Source organism: Ictidomys tridecemlineatus, chromosome 6, assembly GCF_052094955.1.
Source record: "Ictidomys tridecemlineatus isolate mIctTri1 chromosome 6, mIctTri1.hap1, whole genome shotgun sequence".
Classification (NCBI taxonomy): domain Eukaryota; kingdom Metazoa; phylum Chordata; class Mammalia; order Rodentia; family Sciuridae; genus Ictidomys; species Ictidomys tridecemlineatus.
In genome coordinates, this window is record NC_135482.1 from 30,988,590 (window position 1) to 31,003,668 (window position 15,079).

General features: G+C 33.1%; 1 protein-coding gene across 8 annotated transcripts in view; it reads left to right on the plus strand.

Moving 5' to 3' along the window:
* The window catches only part of Mgat4c (MGAT4 family member C), a 786,744-nt gene that overhangs the window by 79,961 nt on the left and 691,704 nt on the right, over window positions 1-15,079 (plus strand). For 7 of the 8 annotated variants that reach the window (XM_040280229.2, XM_078053048.1, XM_078053046.1 and 4 more), the window contains one exon: window positions 8,649-8,680. The exons of the other annotated variant lie outside the window; for it this stretch is intronic. The gene's annotated coding sequence lies outside the window, so the exon portion shown is untranslated. The remainder of the gene's footprint in view (window positions 1-8,648; window positions 8,681-15,079) is intronic. 8 annotated transcript variants of the gene reach the window in all.

Genomic DNA, 15,079 nt, shown 5'->3' on the forward strand with positions numbered 1-15,079 from the left:
ACTTAGCGAAATTTGAGTTGGAAAATGATAGCAGTATGGATGTTAAGTGAGGATTATAAGATGAATATAAATAATAAAGTCTCAGTGACTTCAAAAGCTTACTGAAGTCGAGCTCCTATACATACCTGTGAACTGGAACAAAAGAAAACTGTAGCAAGACATGTTTGAAACTGAAGTTTGGGAAGAGTTGTGGACAAAAAAAAAAAAATTGGGTGCAATCACAGAAGTTAGTTTTAGCATTCAGGTGGGCACTGCTCATTGAGTGGGATGGAGGAGCCAGTTCTTTGACTTTGAATTCACTAATACACAATTAGTGTTGGAGATAGTTGCAATGAGTCAGGAACAAAAATTTCTCAAAGAGAAGAGGGCATCATAGATGATAGCCACAGGGAAGGTCTTACTGAATGAAGCTCTCATTCAGATCTGGAAGATTCCCTGAAGGCCCACATGCTATAGCTTTGGCCCATAGGTTGGTGCTGTTGGGAAGCTGTGTAAACTTTGAGAATGGGTTCAGAGAGGGTTCTTAGGTCACTGAGGGTGTGCCCTCAAAGGGTGGGACCCCAGCCCCTTCTTCTCCCTCTTTTTCCCTTCCTGGTCATGGGTCAAGTGGTGGTTCTCTATCGCATGCTTCCTTCATGACATATTGCCTTGCCACAAGCTTAAAAGCAGTGAGATCCTTCCATCATGGACTAAGCCTCTAAAACCAAGAGTGAAAATAAATATTTTCTATTTATAAACTAATTAACTCATGTATATGTTACAGTGACTGAAAAGTAATGCAAGAAGAGAGATCAAATTGTCTAGAATAAGATGACAGATGGGCGACTTTGAGGCTAAAACTACTGAAGTATGCAGAAGAAACAATCAATAGGAAATAAATAGATCTGCGTAAGACAAACACCATGAGAGAGAGTTTGAAGGAAGAAGTTAGAGCTAATTTTTCTAATGTCTGAATTGGAGGGAAAAGAAAATGTGCATGGTGAGTGGATAGACATTCAGTTTCAAAGGAGACCTTGGAATAGAAAGACCTTCAGGGATGATATAATCTAAGCTGACATCCCAAATCCTCTGAACAATATAACTAACACTGATCCAGTCTCTTTTATAAATATTTCCTATAGCTAGCTCCTTCCAAGGCTGCACATTCCAAAAATGAAACATTTTTTTTTCTATGTTCAAAAATGTTTCCTTTTATCCTACAGTCAACTGTAAGTCTGTACACCACTAGTTCTTCATGAGTATGAGTTTCCCTTGCTTTTTTTTGTGGCTCTTCTTTATACCACCACACTGAAATTGTCTGGCTTCCCCACCTTTTCCTTTATAATGATGACTATTTATAAATCCCCTTGGTATTGGATTCAGATCATTGATGATTTCTATAGACTGGCCAAGTTAACAGCCACCACCAGCACAAAGCAACTTCAGCATCCAAGTGCCTGTCTTCCTTATCCCCTATCTCACTACTTCCCCATTCTTCCTCCATGCCCTCTTCTGCTGTATCACATTTGCTATTACACTATTGAAAGTTTTCTCGAACTCCCTGGTTCTAATCTTACACTACTGGACAGAACTGGAACTCTGGAGAAGGCTTTCTCTACCTAACAGCTAAGCCCTGAACAGTAGAATGGAGTCAGAACAGTTTTCCTGTTCATCAGACTCTGTGGGCTCTCCAAATACACACAAGAAAAAAAAATGTTTCCTTGACAAGTTTACACTGACTTCCCACATAAAGTCGCATTAATCTGCTCTACTTAAATCTTTTGGCACTTCCTTAATCCCTCTACTAACCTCAGTGCATGATTTCACTTCTTAAAAGAGTAAATACATCAGATTGTAACAACAGAAATTTAGAGAATCGGCTTGTTTTCTTATCATTTATAGGAGTCAGGTCAGGCTTCTATAACAGGATATCATACACTAGGTGGTTTCAGCAACAACCATTTATTGCTCAGTTCTGGGGGCTTAGGAGTCCATAGTTAATGAGCAACAGATCTAATGTCTAGTGAGGACACTGGTTTGAAGTTAGTTATCTTTTTCTTATAGATTCACAGGGTACAGAGCAGAAAGAATAGGGAAGCAAAATCACCGGGGTCTCCTTGATTAGGGGCACCAATCTCACTCATGAGGGCACCACTGTCATGACTTAATAACATCTCAAAAATCCATCCCTCTTATAAGACCTACCCATTAGGATTAGGATTTCAACATATGAATTTAAGTAAGGGAACACACAAATATTCAGATCAAAGCACAACTCCTTCTCTTTACCATGAATGAAACACTGGTCCAGTCTGGACACTTAGCCAGCAGTTCTCTGAATCCACTGCCCCTCAACCTCTTTTTCTCTTTCCTGAATCTTCAGCATCTTGGTTTCTACTACTCACTCCCTGGGGTCATTCAAGCATGACAAGTTCTATAATCCTAAATAAAGCAAAACAAGCCTTGTCTTGACCTCATATCTTCCTTTAATTAATGCTTTAGTTTTTTGGTTTTTTATTTCTCTTTATAACCAGCTTTTCAAGGGAGTTTGTGTGTGTACATGTTTTTTCTTTTTTTCTTTTAACATATATTACTGTAACTTTCTCAGCTTCCATCTAATTTTCCACTCTTGCCACCCGAGGGTTCCATTCCCAGTGTCAACAGATGGTGCACTGCTGCTAAATTCAAGATGTTCCCATCCTACTTTAGTTTCCAGCAGTAGTACACAATGGACCACTACTTTTCCCTTGAAAGACTGTCCTCTTGATCTTCCAATGTGAAATTCTAAAACTAAAGTGAACACAGTATATAATTTTGTTTGTTTGTTTGTTTATTTATTTATTTATAGCCACTGTTAGATTCTGATGCAGATTATTTTCTGCTGGGTAGGAGAAACAGTTAACTGAAACACTTCAAAGTAAACTCAGTTTCTTCAAAATATTCTCAGGACTTTCAGGTTTTAATTTAGTTATTTCAAAATCTCCTTTCCATCCTTCTTTCTTTTTTCCTGGATCAGTTTAATTTCTGGAAATTATATGTAGAACAGTAATATCAGATGGTGAAGCATCTGCATTTCAGCCTTTCTTTGTCTGACATTGGCTTCTGCAGTGTACAATCATGTCACATACACTCGCCACCTTGGCATCTGGTGTGATCTCAGTATTCCCACCTGGTTTCTTGACATGCATTCTACTTTGATCTTTGTTATAATTTCCTCTCATTATCTTACCACAGACCCCCTCCAACATCTGCCTGCTTTCTGCCTCTCTGCCTCTTGTCAGAGGCAAAAGGAAATCCTGTTGTTCTCTCTTGTTGGTCAAGGACCCCCGGGGACCTGTGTGATGGGGGATGGACTTCAGGTAAGCTACCTGTGTCCTCTTCTCTGGCACCAAGCACTCATCCCAGCCCCCTTTTTTAAGTGAGGGAGAGAGAGAATTTTTTTAATATTTATTTTTTAGTTTTCAGTGGACACAACATCTTTGTTTGTATGGAGGATTGAACCCGTGCCAGGCGAGCATGCTACTTCTTGAGCTACATCCCCAGCCCTCATCCCAGCCCTTTTGCTCCCTTTTCACTGGGTTACTGAAGAAACCTAAGAGGATATTTCTTCTCATTTTTCCAAAAAAGATTAAGGGAAAATATATCCTCAAATCTTGGATCTCCAAACAGCTGTGGGTTCTATAAGCAAGTCTTATATTCTTCAGTAACTTAACAGCAGACTACATAATGAATAGAGCTTCTTTTTAGGTTCACAGGGTCTAAGTGTTTTCTTTAGTGCATTTTTTAACTATTATGTGTACCAGAGAGAGTAATTATCCTTTTATTCTTAAAAGAGGTAAGAGTGATTTAATTTTTCCATTCTTCCAATTATGTGTCTATTATATCGGTAACATAGCTTTCACTAACATAAAATTCAAATATTTGGCATCTTTGCCCTTAGGTCTCTACTTTTACTTCATTACAGCTTGCTGGTCTTAGAAAAAAAAAAAGGAGGTGGGACCACATGTAAAAATTAGAAGTTATTTGATGAGTAAAAGGAGAGAGTTATATTTCTGCAGTATGACAAAATGATTAATCTGTCCACTTTAAATGTTGAATATATTGAAACATTTAAATGCATTGATGAGCACAATAGAAAGTAAAGAATACTCTGAGGCAAAACTAAATGAAAGTATAAAATGAAAGTTAATGAAAGCAGAATACTGATACTACCTTCCACCTTGAGGGCAACTGCAAATTCTAGTGAATTTTAGTTTTAACTTTCAGAGATTTGCAGAATATAGGGAATAAAGAGAAAAGTCCAGTTGTGGCTTAAATTAAGAAGTATAATTCCATAATAGAATTAGATCCATCAAAGAGGCTAGATTCTAAAATAATTGTAAATGGGAAACAAATATCCACTCCTAAGAGTTTTACAAGAGGATATTCCTGTCCTGAATCCTAGTGCTAAATGAAAGGGGAAACTAATCCTTCTAGCTAAAAACCAGGCTCTATGTTGAATTCTAGTGTAACTTGACTTGTGCTATGAAAAAAATCATCAATGCAATATCACAATTTAAACTGCTCCTAGGTTGGTCTAGGCCCCAGGGACGTGGAAGAAACAATTGCAGATTTCCTCTGAAAGAATTTGTCTGTAGAGCATGCCACAAATTGTTCCCACAGTTAAAGTCCTAAGAAACACAAGTATATAATAAAAAGCACAAAACATTCAAGGAAATAAGAACTGCCCATTGGAGCCTCCAGAAATACAAGACAGAATACCATGAATGATACATAAAACATACTTCATAGATTGTACAAATAAATGATAATCCTGAATAAATTAAATAAAAAAACAAGAAATAAAGAGACCAAGAGGATTTGAGATAAGACTCAAGAGAATGCTGTGATATTGAAAACTACTGTTTGAAGTCAAGGTCCCTGGAAACAGACTCTAAAAGAGAGATTTGCATGCAGGAAGTTTATTTAGGTTTATTCTTGTGGAAAAACATCTCTAAGGCAAAAAGCAAAAGCTGGAGTGAGCAGAAAGCAAGAGAGATGCAGTTGCAATAGAAGCCTTTGCTGATTATATTATAAATTTAGTGCTAATTACTCCAAAAATTATTACTTAAAACCATGTCTGTCTGTCTGTCTCTCTCTCTCTCTCTCTCTCTCTCTCTCTCTCTCTCTCTCTCTTTCTCTCTCTGTATGTGTGTGTGATCAGAACAGCTACCACCCCCCAGGCTGAATATAATGTCTCTAAGGGTTAAATGAGATCACACACACACAGGTATGAAATTTCTTTATGAACTAGTAAATATTGTACACAAATGAATAATTTTGACTATCTACACAAAGATCAAACAATCAGTCCCTGGCTTCAGATAATCTTAGTTGACTTCTCCTTCTGACACATCACTAACTAGTTGACCAAAAGCAAACTACTAAGTCTCTGTATTTAATTCTCTTAATTCTAGAGTAGCATTAAAAATAAGTATCTTATCCTGACTCTTTCTGTGACTCTTTGTATGCACGTATGGTAGAATAAAATTGTAGATCTTTCATTGGTCGCAATGTATCACATATTTTCATAGTTACATTATTCCTGGGTCTACTTATTTTGGTATATTCCAACACTTATTCTTTTTATCCTAACAGTACATTAACAGAACAACTATAGATTATAGAACTAAGGCTTTATTGACAGAAGCTTCATTGTTAAGCAAACAACATTGAAGTACATGTTTTTCATCTGTGCCCTGAAAAGACTTAAGAGTTCTTCTTGAGTCTGTTATTTTCTTTCTAAACTGAGAACAAGCTGATGTGTAATTATTCAATTAAGTTAACTCCCCCCACTTATTTTTTTCCTGGCTCTTTGAAAAGAGCAAAATTGCTGTTAATTTTTATGGATAACATTTTCCATCTTCGGAATAGCAATTGGAATAAATCTGATATTGAATATGATCTACAATTTGATTCCTTTGCACAAATAAACAAGAACTTTGTTTTATTCTTTATGTTTCTTCAGATTTATCCTCATTTTCTTTAATGAAAATCTGGGTCTACTTGGCCTCTATGATAAACTGTCAGATGAAAAATCCACACTGTAATGTCAATTTGCAATGCTTGTTGTTCAAAGTATATTTGCAACACATGTGATTTATTTTTCAATCACCTAAGATTTAATAATAAAACTATGCCATGATTAATCTCAAAAAAACTGAGAGGCATTTTATTTTTAGAAATTTTGGTTGAACAATATAAAGCATGCAATTTCTGAACATGCCATTAAGAATAATAGCACAACAACTATTGAAGTTTGTATAGTGTAAATATTCTTTAAAAAGTCATCACTTAAGACCCAATAAGATACTCTACTCCTATTCTGGAGAAAGACTCTATGATGGTAGATATGGAGAAGTAATATGTTATAGTTTTTCAGGGATTTTATTATGAGATTAGGCATCTATTCTTCAAATGCAGGTCATCCTATTGAATCCTTTGAACACATGATAATTTATAACAATATATACACATTAGTTTATTATTGATATATATATATATATCAGTATACTAAGTTACTGATATATACTAATTTACTGATATATATATATATATACATACAATTTACTAATTTACTAATATATATATATCTACATAAAATAAAAATTCATCAATGTTGGAATAGCTTCACTGTTTCAAAAGCCCTGACTCTTGATTTGGGGAAGTGACTTCAAGCATTTCTTAGCATCAAGCTCAATAAATCTACTTTATAATTAATCTGCCAATATCCACTTTTATCTTTTATTGTGTTCAGGAGTAAACCTCTCAAATGTGATTTTGGCTGAGTAAGTGCTCAGCTTCCTTAGTTATGTAATTTTTTTTTTAATGTTATCATCTATCATTGCAAATTATATCTAACATAAATTCTCCTTAAGGGCTTTTTTTTTTGTTTTCTTTTTAAAGTACTTTAGTTTTGTTGTATTGTAACTACAACAATGTATTTAATAATAGACAAGTCTTAATAAATGCAGAATTATTCTATTACCAAAGCAACATAAATTAATTTTACTTTTTATTAAAAGTACATAATCATTAAATAATTAAATATATTTAAACTAATATTGAAAGATATCTAAGATAAATTACTAAAACAAAAAGTGAGTTGGTGTATTTTCATAATTGCATAGCAGTATGTAGAGATATATTTGTGTTAGATAATTGTTAAAACATGTTGGCCTGTACATAGAAAAATATCTGATATCATAGGCAACAAACTCAAAAGTAGTCATTTCTTGACAGAATAATAGTAAACATTCATTCCTTAATTTTACATATTATTTGTTTTGGTTTGATTTAATATCCAAATTTTTGTATAAGACATGAAGGAAATATGAGGCATATAAACTAACCTATTAATAATGACTAAACTCCCAAACATAAAACTATAGTTGATATTAAATTTCTTGCTTTTTGACTCTGGTTTTAAAATCTTTGTTCATGATTAAGGGTTATTAATATGTGTAATACAATGTAGAATTTTTCTGATAGACTGATATTCGAAAACTTCTTCATTTATGGCACTTAAAAACATGTCTCAATTTATGGCACTTAAAAACATGTCTCATTTCTCATACATTCTTCTTTCTGTTAAAATAAAATTCTATAAGCATTTAAGTTTTATTTCCAAAAACTTATCTATCAATAAAATCAGTGAGAATATGGAAAAATCACCAAACTAAATATGGTACTTCACATTTCTAATTTATTGCTTGGCCTTCTTCAGAACTTCAGCCTTTAACTTCATGGGGATTGGCAATTAAGTGGTTTTTTTTTTTTTTTTTCCTGGTGATAATATCACTACTTTTATTTACAGTCACAATTAATAAAAGTGAAAACCAACATACATCTTTTCATATATAACAAGAAAAATACATGCTTTCTATTTATAAGAAATATTTTTAAATCTTAAAAGTTTAAAGAAGAATTCTTTAAGCCAAATTTTACATATTTCATTTTTTTAACCTTTTAATGCTGCATTTTAATAATCACTTTTCCTTATGAACCACGTGGACTTTTAGATTTCATTAATTTATTTTAGAATTCTTGTATCATTGACTGTGCATGCTTTATTTCCTAATTATCCTCTCAATTTGTCTTCTTTCAGTCACTTTCTTTGACTTCTGGTTTTCTTTGCCTCCTCAGTCATCTATAGTAATATTTATGATCTCTGATCGTTCACAATAAATCAGAATACACTTTCAGGATCCAAGCCAATCATAATGTTTATATACTTAATCATGACTGTAAATAAAAGTAGTGATATTACCACCAGGAAAATAAAAAATAAACATCACTTACTTGCCAATCCCCATGCAGTTAAAGGCTGAAGTTCTGAAGAAGGCCAAGCAATAAATTAGAACTGTGAAGTACCACATTCATTGGGTGATTTTTCCATGCCCTCAAAGATAAGGCCTTCTGTTGATAGATAAGCAGTGTTTATGTATTCTGAACTTGCTAACTACTTACTACTTCATACTAAAAAATACACACTGCTTGACTACTGAGGCTAAAGAAGCCAGGTCATCTGACTACCAGCAACCTAATTTTTACATAGCTGCTTATAATTTTCATCATCTTGTAATTCCAATATGATTTATTAATTCTTTTGACATTTTTCTCCTTGACAGCTTATCAGCTGCTGTTACATCTTCTTGTATGGGTAAGTGCTATATACTATTTTAAAACTGTCCATCAAGTATTATATGTTGATAATAATTATTTGTTTTAGGGTACTTAGTTTTCTCTAAGAAGAATTTAAATTTAACAGTTTAAGGGTTCAAGATGACTGAGGATAAAGAAAAAGTGTATTTGCAGATATAATTGTAATATGATCTATTTATTGCAGAGTGGGTTAAAATACAGTTCACATCACATTTGTACAGATCCAAGTATTTTACTCTAAATGGAGACTATACCTCCATGTCCTCCATAGTATCTTATGAGTAATCAAATATTTTGATTTAAAAAATTAGCTACAATATTTAGAAATTGATACCTTTTAATCAATTTATTTTTATTTTCATTTTAATTTAAAGGTTTCAATAATGAGTTATAACCACTGATTCACGATGATGTTTAGCACTCTATATATGACTTACATTTTATTTAATTACTGTCAAATTAGATTTGATGATGCTTACATATTATACATGTTAGAAACAATAACAAAACCATTGGATGGGACTATGTATGTAATAACAAACATGCAGAGTAATTATTTATCGCATCTGAGCTGTAAACCAGATTGTATCTCTAGACTTACCACAATAAATAAATGAATAAATAAATACATAAATAAATAAAACAGAGAGAGGATGAGAGAGAAATTATGTGTATTATAAGTTCCCTCTGTCTGGTAATACAAGTAAATAATTTTTGTTTTATTTGGACAAATACATTTTTTCATTACACTAAATCCAGATGAAATTCAGGCATATATACTATATTAGGCATTATCATATTGTCCATCATGGATTTATACAGAAATTTCATTCATATGAGTGATTTATATTTCTTAATTTCTGTTACCTCTATTGCCTGCTTTTTTATTTATTGCCTGTTCATCCCATCTGTATAGATTTATATCTTATGTTAGTAAAAAAAAAAGTAGGAAATAAAGTTTATATGGATTTGTAAAAATACCTTTTGATCTAATTTGGTACATTTATATTAAAATTTGTAGACAATTATATAGTTATATCCATGAGATGATCTCCGATTTCAGTTGTTTCCATTTTTGTCGAGTGATAGAATATTTTTCTATTATTAATATTGAGTTTTTGAAATGTCCATCTAAAGCATATTTTCCAGTGTTGATTGAAGGATTAACCATAATCTTTGGACACTGACATTTTTCTGTGACTATTTGGAAATATGTTATTTTCTCAACTATTCAGAAGTGTTCTTATATATTTATTCACAGATGTAAAACAAAGGATTAATTGCTAAACATTTAATGAAAATGTCATCATACTCTAATTTAAAATATTGTTTCAATCATACAAAAAAGCTTGAGAAGGCACAATTTTTTACCATTTTACTTTAAAGTCATAATGTATGGCTAACATCTTAAATAGATGTAGTGACTGCATAAAGTTATACAGGATAAGAAGCAAACATTGGTGATTTCAGTCTCTGTCCAGTTTCTTACAGTCTTTCCTCTGGGTAATTCTAACTCAAAATCATTATCACTTAACACCCAAAATGCTTAAGGCTGGCAGTGTTCTTCCCTGAGAATCAGCAAACTGGAACATATCCAACAGAGAACCAAGTAACAAGAATTCCTTGTTTAAAGAAAGGTAAAACAGGAAAATCTGGTGTACTCTTATCTTGTAAGGAGGTAGATTCCTAAGTTCCAATCTCTTCTTTGATAATGTACAGAAGGTAATAGCTCTTTCCATAAGAAACATATTGATTTTCAAGTCACTAGTTTTTAAGCTATTAATTACTAACAGAGATCCTGTTAAAATTAGGTAGTGTTGACATTTAAACTTTCAGTAATTTTAACAAATTATTTATGTTAACATTATGAAAATGACATTTTACCAACTGCAATCTCTATTTTTCAAAATTAGCCCCTTTTTATTTTCATCTTGTAGTGACAAAGATTAATGAACTAATGTGTTATTCTTGTTACTGAATGTATAGTGAGAAGTTAAGACAATTATTAAGAGTCATTTTTCCCAGGCGCAGTGCCACATACCTGTAATTCCAGTGGCTCAGGAGGCTGAGACTGGAGGATCATGAGTTCAAAGCCAGCCTCAACAAAAATGAAGTACTAAACAACTCATTGCGACCCTGACTCCAAATGAAACACAAAATAGGACTGGCATTTGGCTCAATGCTCAAGTGCTCCTGGGTTCAATTCCTAAAATTATAACAAAGGTCATTTTTAAAATTACAAACATTTTAATCATAGACTATCTATGTTTCCAAAGCTATTGCTTAAAATTCCTTAAAACAGGTTCTAGGCCAATAAAAGTGAAGGATCCATAGAGCTCTGTAAGTAATAAGAAATAAAAATATTAATAATAAGTGTTGAATTATTCATATTTTAACTTTATCATTAATAAGGAAAAGTTGATTTCAGAAAAATGCCAGGCATATATAATCCCATCAAAGGACAATTAAGTAAAGATTCACAATTTAAGGAGGGGCAGCAAGACAAAGAAGTGACAAATATTGTCACCTTTTGCTTACTTTGTGAAAGGCAAAATTTAAGAGAAGTTTGACTGTTGGGGTGTTTGTTTTGCATTAACTGTTTTGAAATAAAAATTAATGGAAATGTTAATTTTGAATTATAATAATATATCCTAATTTAAAATTATATACATATATGATAAAAATTTATTAAATAAATTTGTATTTTAGTTTGGATTTTCTCAGAATGTTATAAACATGGTCGATATAGAAGTAGAAAGTAGATATGATTAACAGTGGCTTGGGTAGTTGGCAGTATGGGATGTGAAGATATTAGTCAAAGGATTCAAAATGTCAGACAGAAAGAATAATTTCAGGAGATTAATTGTACAACAGGATGACTATAGTTAATAGTCTATTGTTTTCTTGAAACACATTAAAAGAGTACATATAAAGTATTATTAGCCCACAAATAATAAGTATGTTGGGTAATACATATATTAGCTATATCAGGCATTCAACAATGTATATATTTTTAAACATTTTTACAGAAAAATTTTATACAATTTATCTGTTCACTTAAAATACATTTTTTTAAAAAATCAGAAAAAAAAGTTAAATTTACAATGCATGGGTACTAAATAGAACATAAATATTGCCTGATATAGGAAAATTTGGCTTTATTCTTTTAATTGTTACCTAAACAAGAAAAGGCATACACATGCATAATTTGCAAACATACAATTTAAGAAAGTCTTTTAGGGATGAACAATTTAATTACATGCTATTTGCATATTTACCAGTGAACTTTGTTGTAGTTACTACATTTTACTTTTATTATAACCTGCATAGAAATAAAAAGATTATAAGAATAGTTTGAAAATTGTTATTGAAATCTTTTAAAAGTTAAACTGTTGTTTGGAGAAAATTGTGAGGAAAAAAAGGAAACTGCCATGATTTGAATTGTGTCCTTCCTAAATTCATTTAGAGTCTCCCAGAACCTGAAAATAAGAACTTAACTTAGAAATAATATCTTCACAAAGGTGATCAAATTAACATGGTCTTTGGGGTAGGCTCTAGTGTTAAAGACCCCTGTCCAATGAAAGACCCTCAGTATCCCTGTCCAAGGAGAATCACACGAAACACTGGCTGCAAAAGCAAGAGGTTTGTTTATTGGGACACAGGCGCCTGCAGGTGCCCAGCAGAACCTCAGCTGGAGCTTTGGTGAACTGGCACACCGGGCTTGGGGATACAGAGATTTTTATAGGGTTTAGGACAGGTTTCCAGCGCGGGAAGTGACAGGTTTCTTATTGGTTTGTTTAAATCTAGCATATAGGCCACCTAGGGGGTACAGGTCTGCATTCCAAAAACCACAGGTCTGCATTCTATTCTCTCTGTTCCTGCTTATCTGTTCCTGTTTATTCATTCATGCCCCAGGATGTGGGTACTCTGTTCTTCAACCCATTGTCTGGAAAGCATGCCTGGTGCCTGAACCTGTTTATGGCTGCCTGGTATCTTGGTTTCATATCTTGGCCTTAGGTAACTGGGCTAACTGGGCTAGGGTCTTTCACTAGTCCAATATAACAAATGTCCTTATCCAAAGAGGAAAGTTGAATACACAGACTTAGAGGGAAAACAAGGGAAGCAGATCTGGAGAAGATGGCCATCTATAAGCCAAGAAATACCCAAGGCTACCAAAAGTAGGAGACATGCCTGAAATAGATCTTTCCCTTGAACTTGAGACCAGACACTTGATTTCAGACTTCGGGATCCCCAAATGGTGAGACAATAAATTTCTCTTTCTTCCTAGCCAATCAATTATGTTACTTGTTGTAGCATAACTAGATATATTATCACAAGAAACATTTCATGTCTGAGGTAGAGATTTTACTTCCACACCAACCAACTGGATAAACGTGTAGAATATTGGACACACAAAAAAATATTTATTAGTGAATTTTGGGAGAGAAATAATGAAATTAGCAACATTTGTGAATTATCTGAAAACTCAGTATAGTAAGAGCCAACTTTTTTAGCCAATTGTTTATAAATTCTGAATAAGCACTGTGTAATGGGCCTATCAGTATATAAATTAGTTGTGTAGACTTGGAACATGAATTCCACCTCGAATGCTGTACATTTTTCTAAAGAAGCAGCAATAATGAGCAGTAGAACACCTGAATTTAGAATACACTCAGAATATGATAGAGATGCAGTTTTTATATAAATATATAATTACCCTACTAAAATAACCCAGATCAGTCATGAGTATTAATTAGTGAAGACCAAGCTTTTCTCCCTTCTAACCTTTAAAACCAGAATGACAGATGGATGAATGATTCAGGTCTATAAAATTCGAGTTCATTGCTCCCTTGATCACAGAGATTTGTTTAGAAGTGTGTGAAAAAAACAAATTGGGTCACTGCTTTTGTCCCCGTTTGCTACTCTAGGAGAACAGAGTTAAGCAAAGCTAACATGTAAACAGACAGAGGCTCTATTGAATGATTTGAGACTTAGAATCTTTCCATTATCATCAGCCACCATATTTGCTTAACGTATCTATTATTAGGAATTGATTTTTTTTAACTTACATTTAAAATTGCTTATGTTTATGGGATACTGGTATATGCATTATAAAATCTTTAAATGGAGTTAAACATATCTGTCTCATCACCCATTTATCATCTTTATGGTGAAAACATTCAAACTCCTCTCTTCTTTCTAAAATATACAGTACATTATTATTTCCAGGCATGACACTCTGTAGTAGCCTCCCTGAACTTCTTATTTTAATTATAATTAACTATTCTAGATGGAACTGGAAATGATTGTTTTTAGTGAAATAAGCCAACTACAGAAAGACAAGCACCCCATGATCTCACTCATAAGTGGAATTGAAAAAAGTTTATCTCACACAGGTTAAGGATACATTGGGGACTGTTTCTTGATGAATCCACTAAAGATCTATTGACTTGGTGTGATATGATAATTTGGGACTTCCATGTCATCCTCTGAGGTAGCCCTGATAGTATGCTTGACTGTATCCCAGTGCTGCTTTATGACAATATAAATTTTTCACAAAAATTGTTAGACTAAGGAAGCATTTAGGCATATGCTTTCACAGTTTTTGTGTGTATGTGTGTGTGTGAGTGTGCATGTGCATGCATGCTTATGTATAATTTCTTTAGCAGATAAAATAATTACCAGGTCAATATCTTTAATATAATTGCAAATTTTCCATCTTTTCTTGAAATCTAAAGAATGGGCCTTGACTTCACATGCTTAACTGTTTTGAGGACATTTGCTTTTTTTTTTTCCAGTGTCTTTTAGGATCTTTGGCTGCATGCACAGAGTCCTATGTAGCCTGAAGCAATGCTAGATTTCTATCTCTCAGTTTGCACCCTGCTTGCTTCCTGTTATGCATAGTTAACAGTGCCCTCCCTCCTGCTGTCATCCTCATTTCTTTAGTTCTTGAGCTCACTGATGGGAGAAGAGAACCATTACTAAACAATGACTGCAAAGTGCTAAAATGCTCATTCAGCCATAAGATTCTTCTATTTACTGCCCTTGTTATTTATGTTGATATTTGCTTAATCTAGGATGTAAGAGCTTGAGTTATTGGGTGATTTAGCAACACCATGGAAATAAATATTATCCACAGTTCTTTCTATCATTAAATGACTTGACATTAATAATATCTAGGCTAATGATTCTACTCACATCAAATATCACAATAACATCTTTGGATTTACTCTTTTAAAATACACAGTAGAAGATGCTATTGAAGCAGAGTTTGTTATACACCATAAAGAGAATAGACTTAAACACTTGGCAAACCAGATTGGACCCCCTGGAAGACCTCTTGCAATTTTTGTTTCCTAATGTGTTATCAAAAGCCTTGTGGTCACTTTAAGACAAA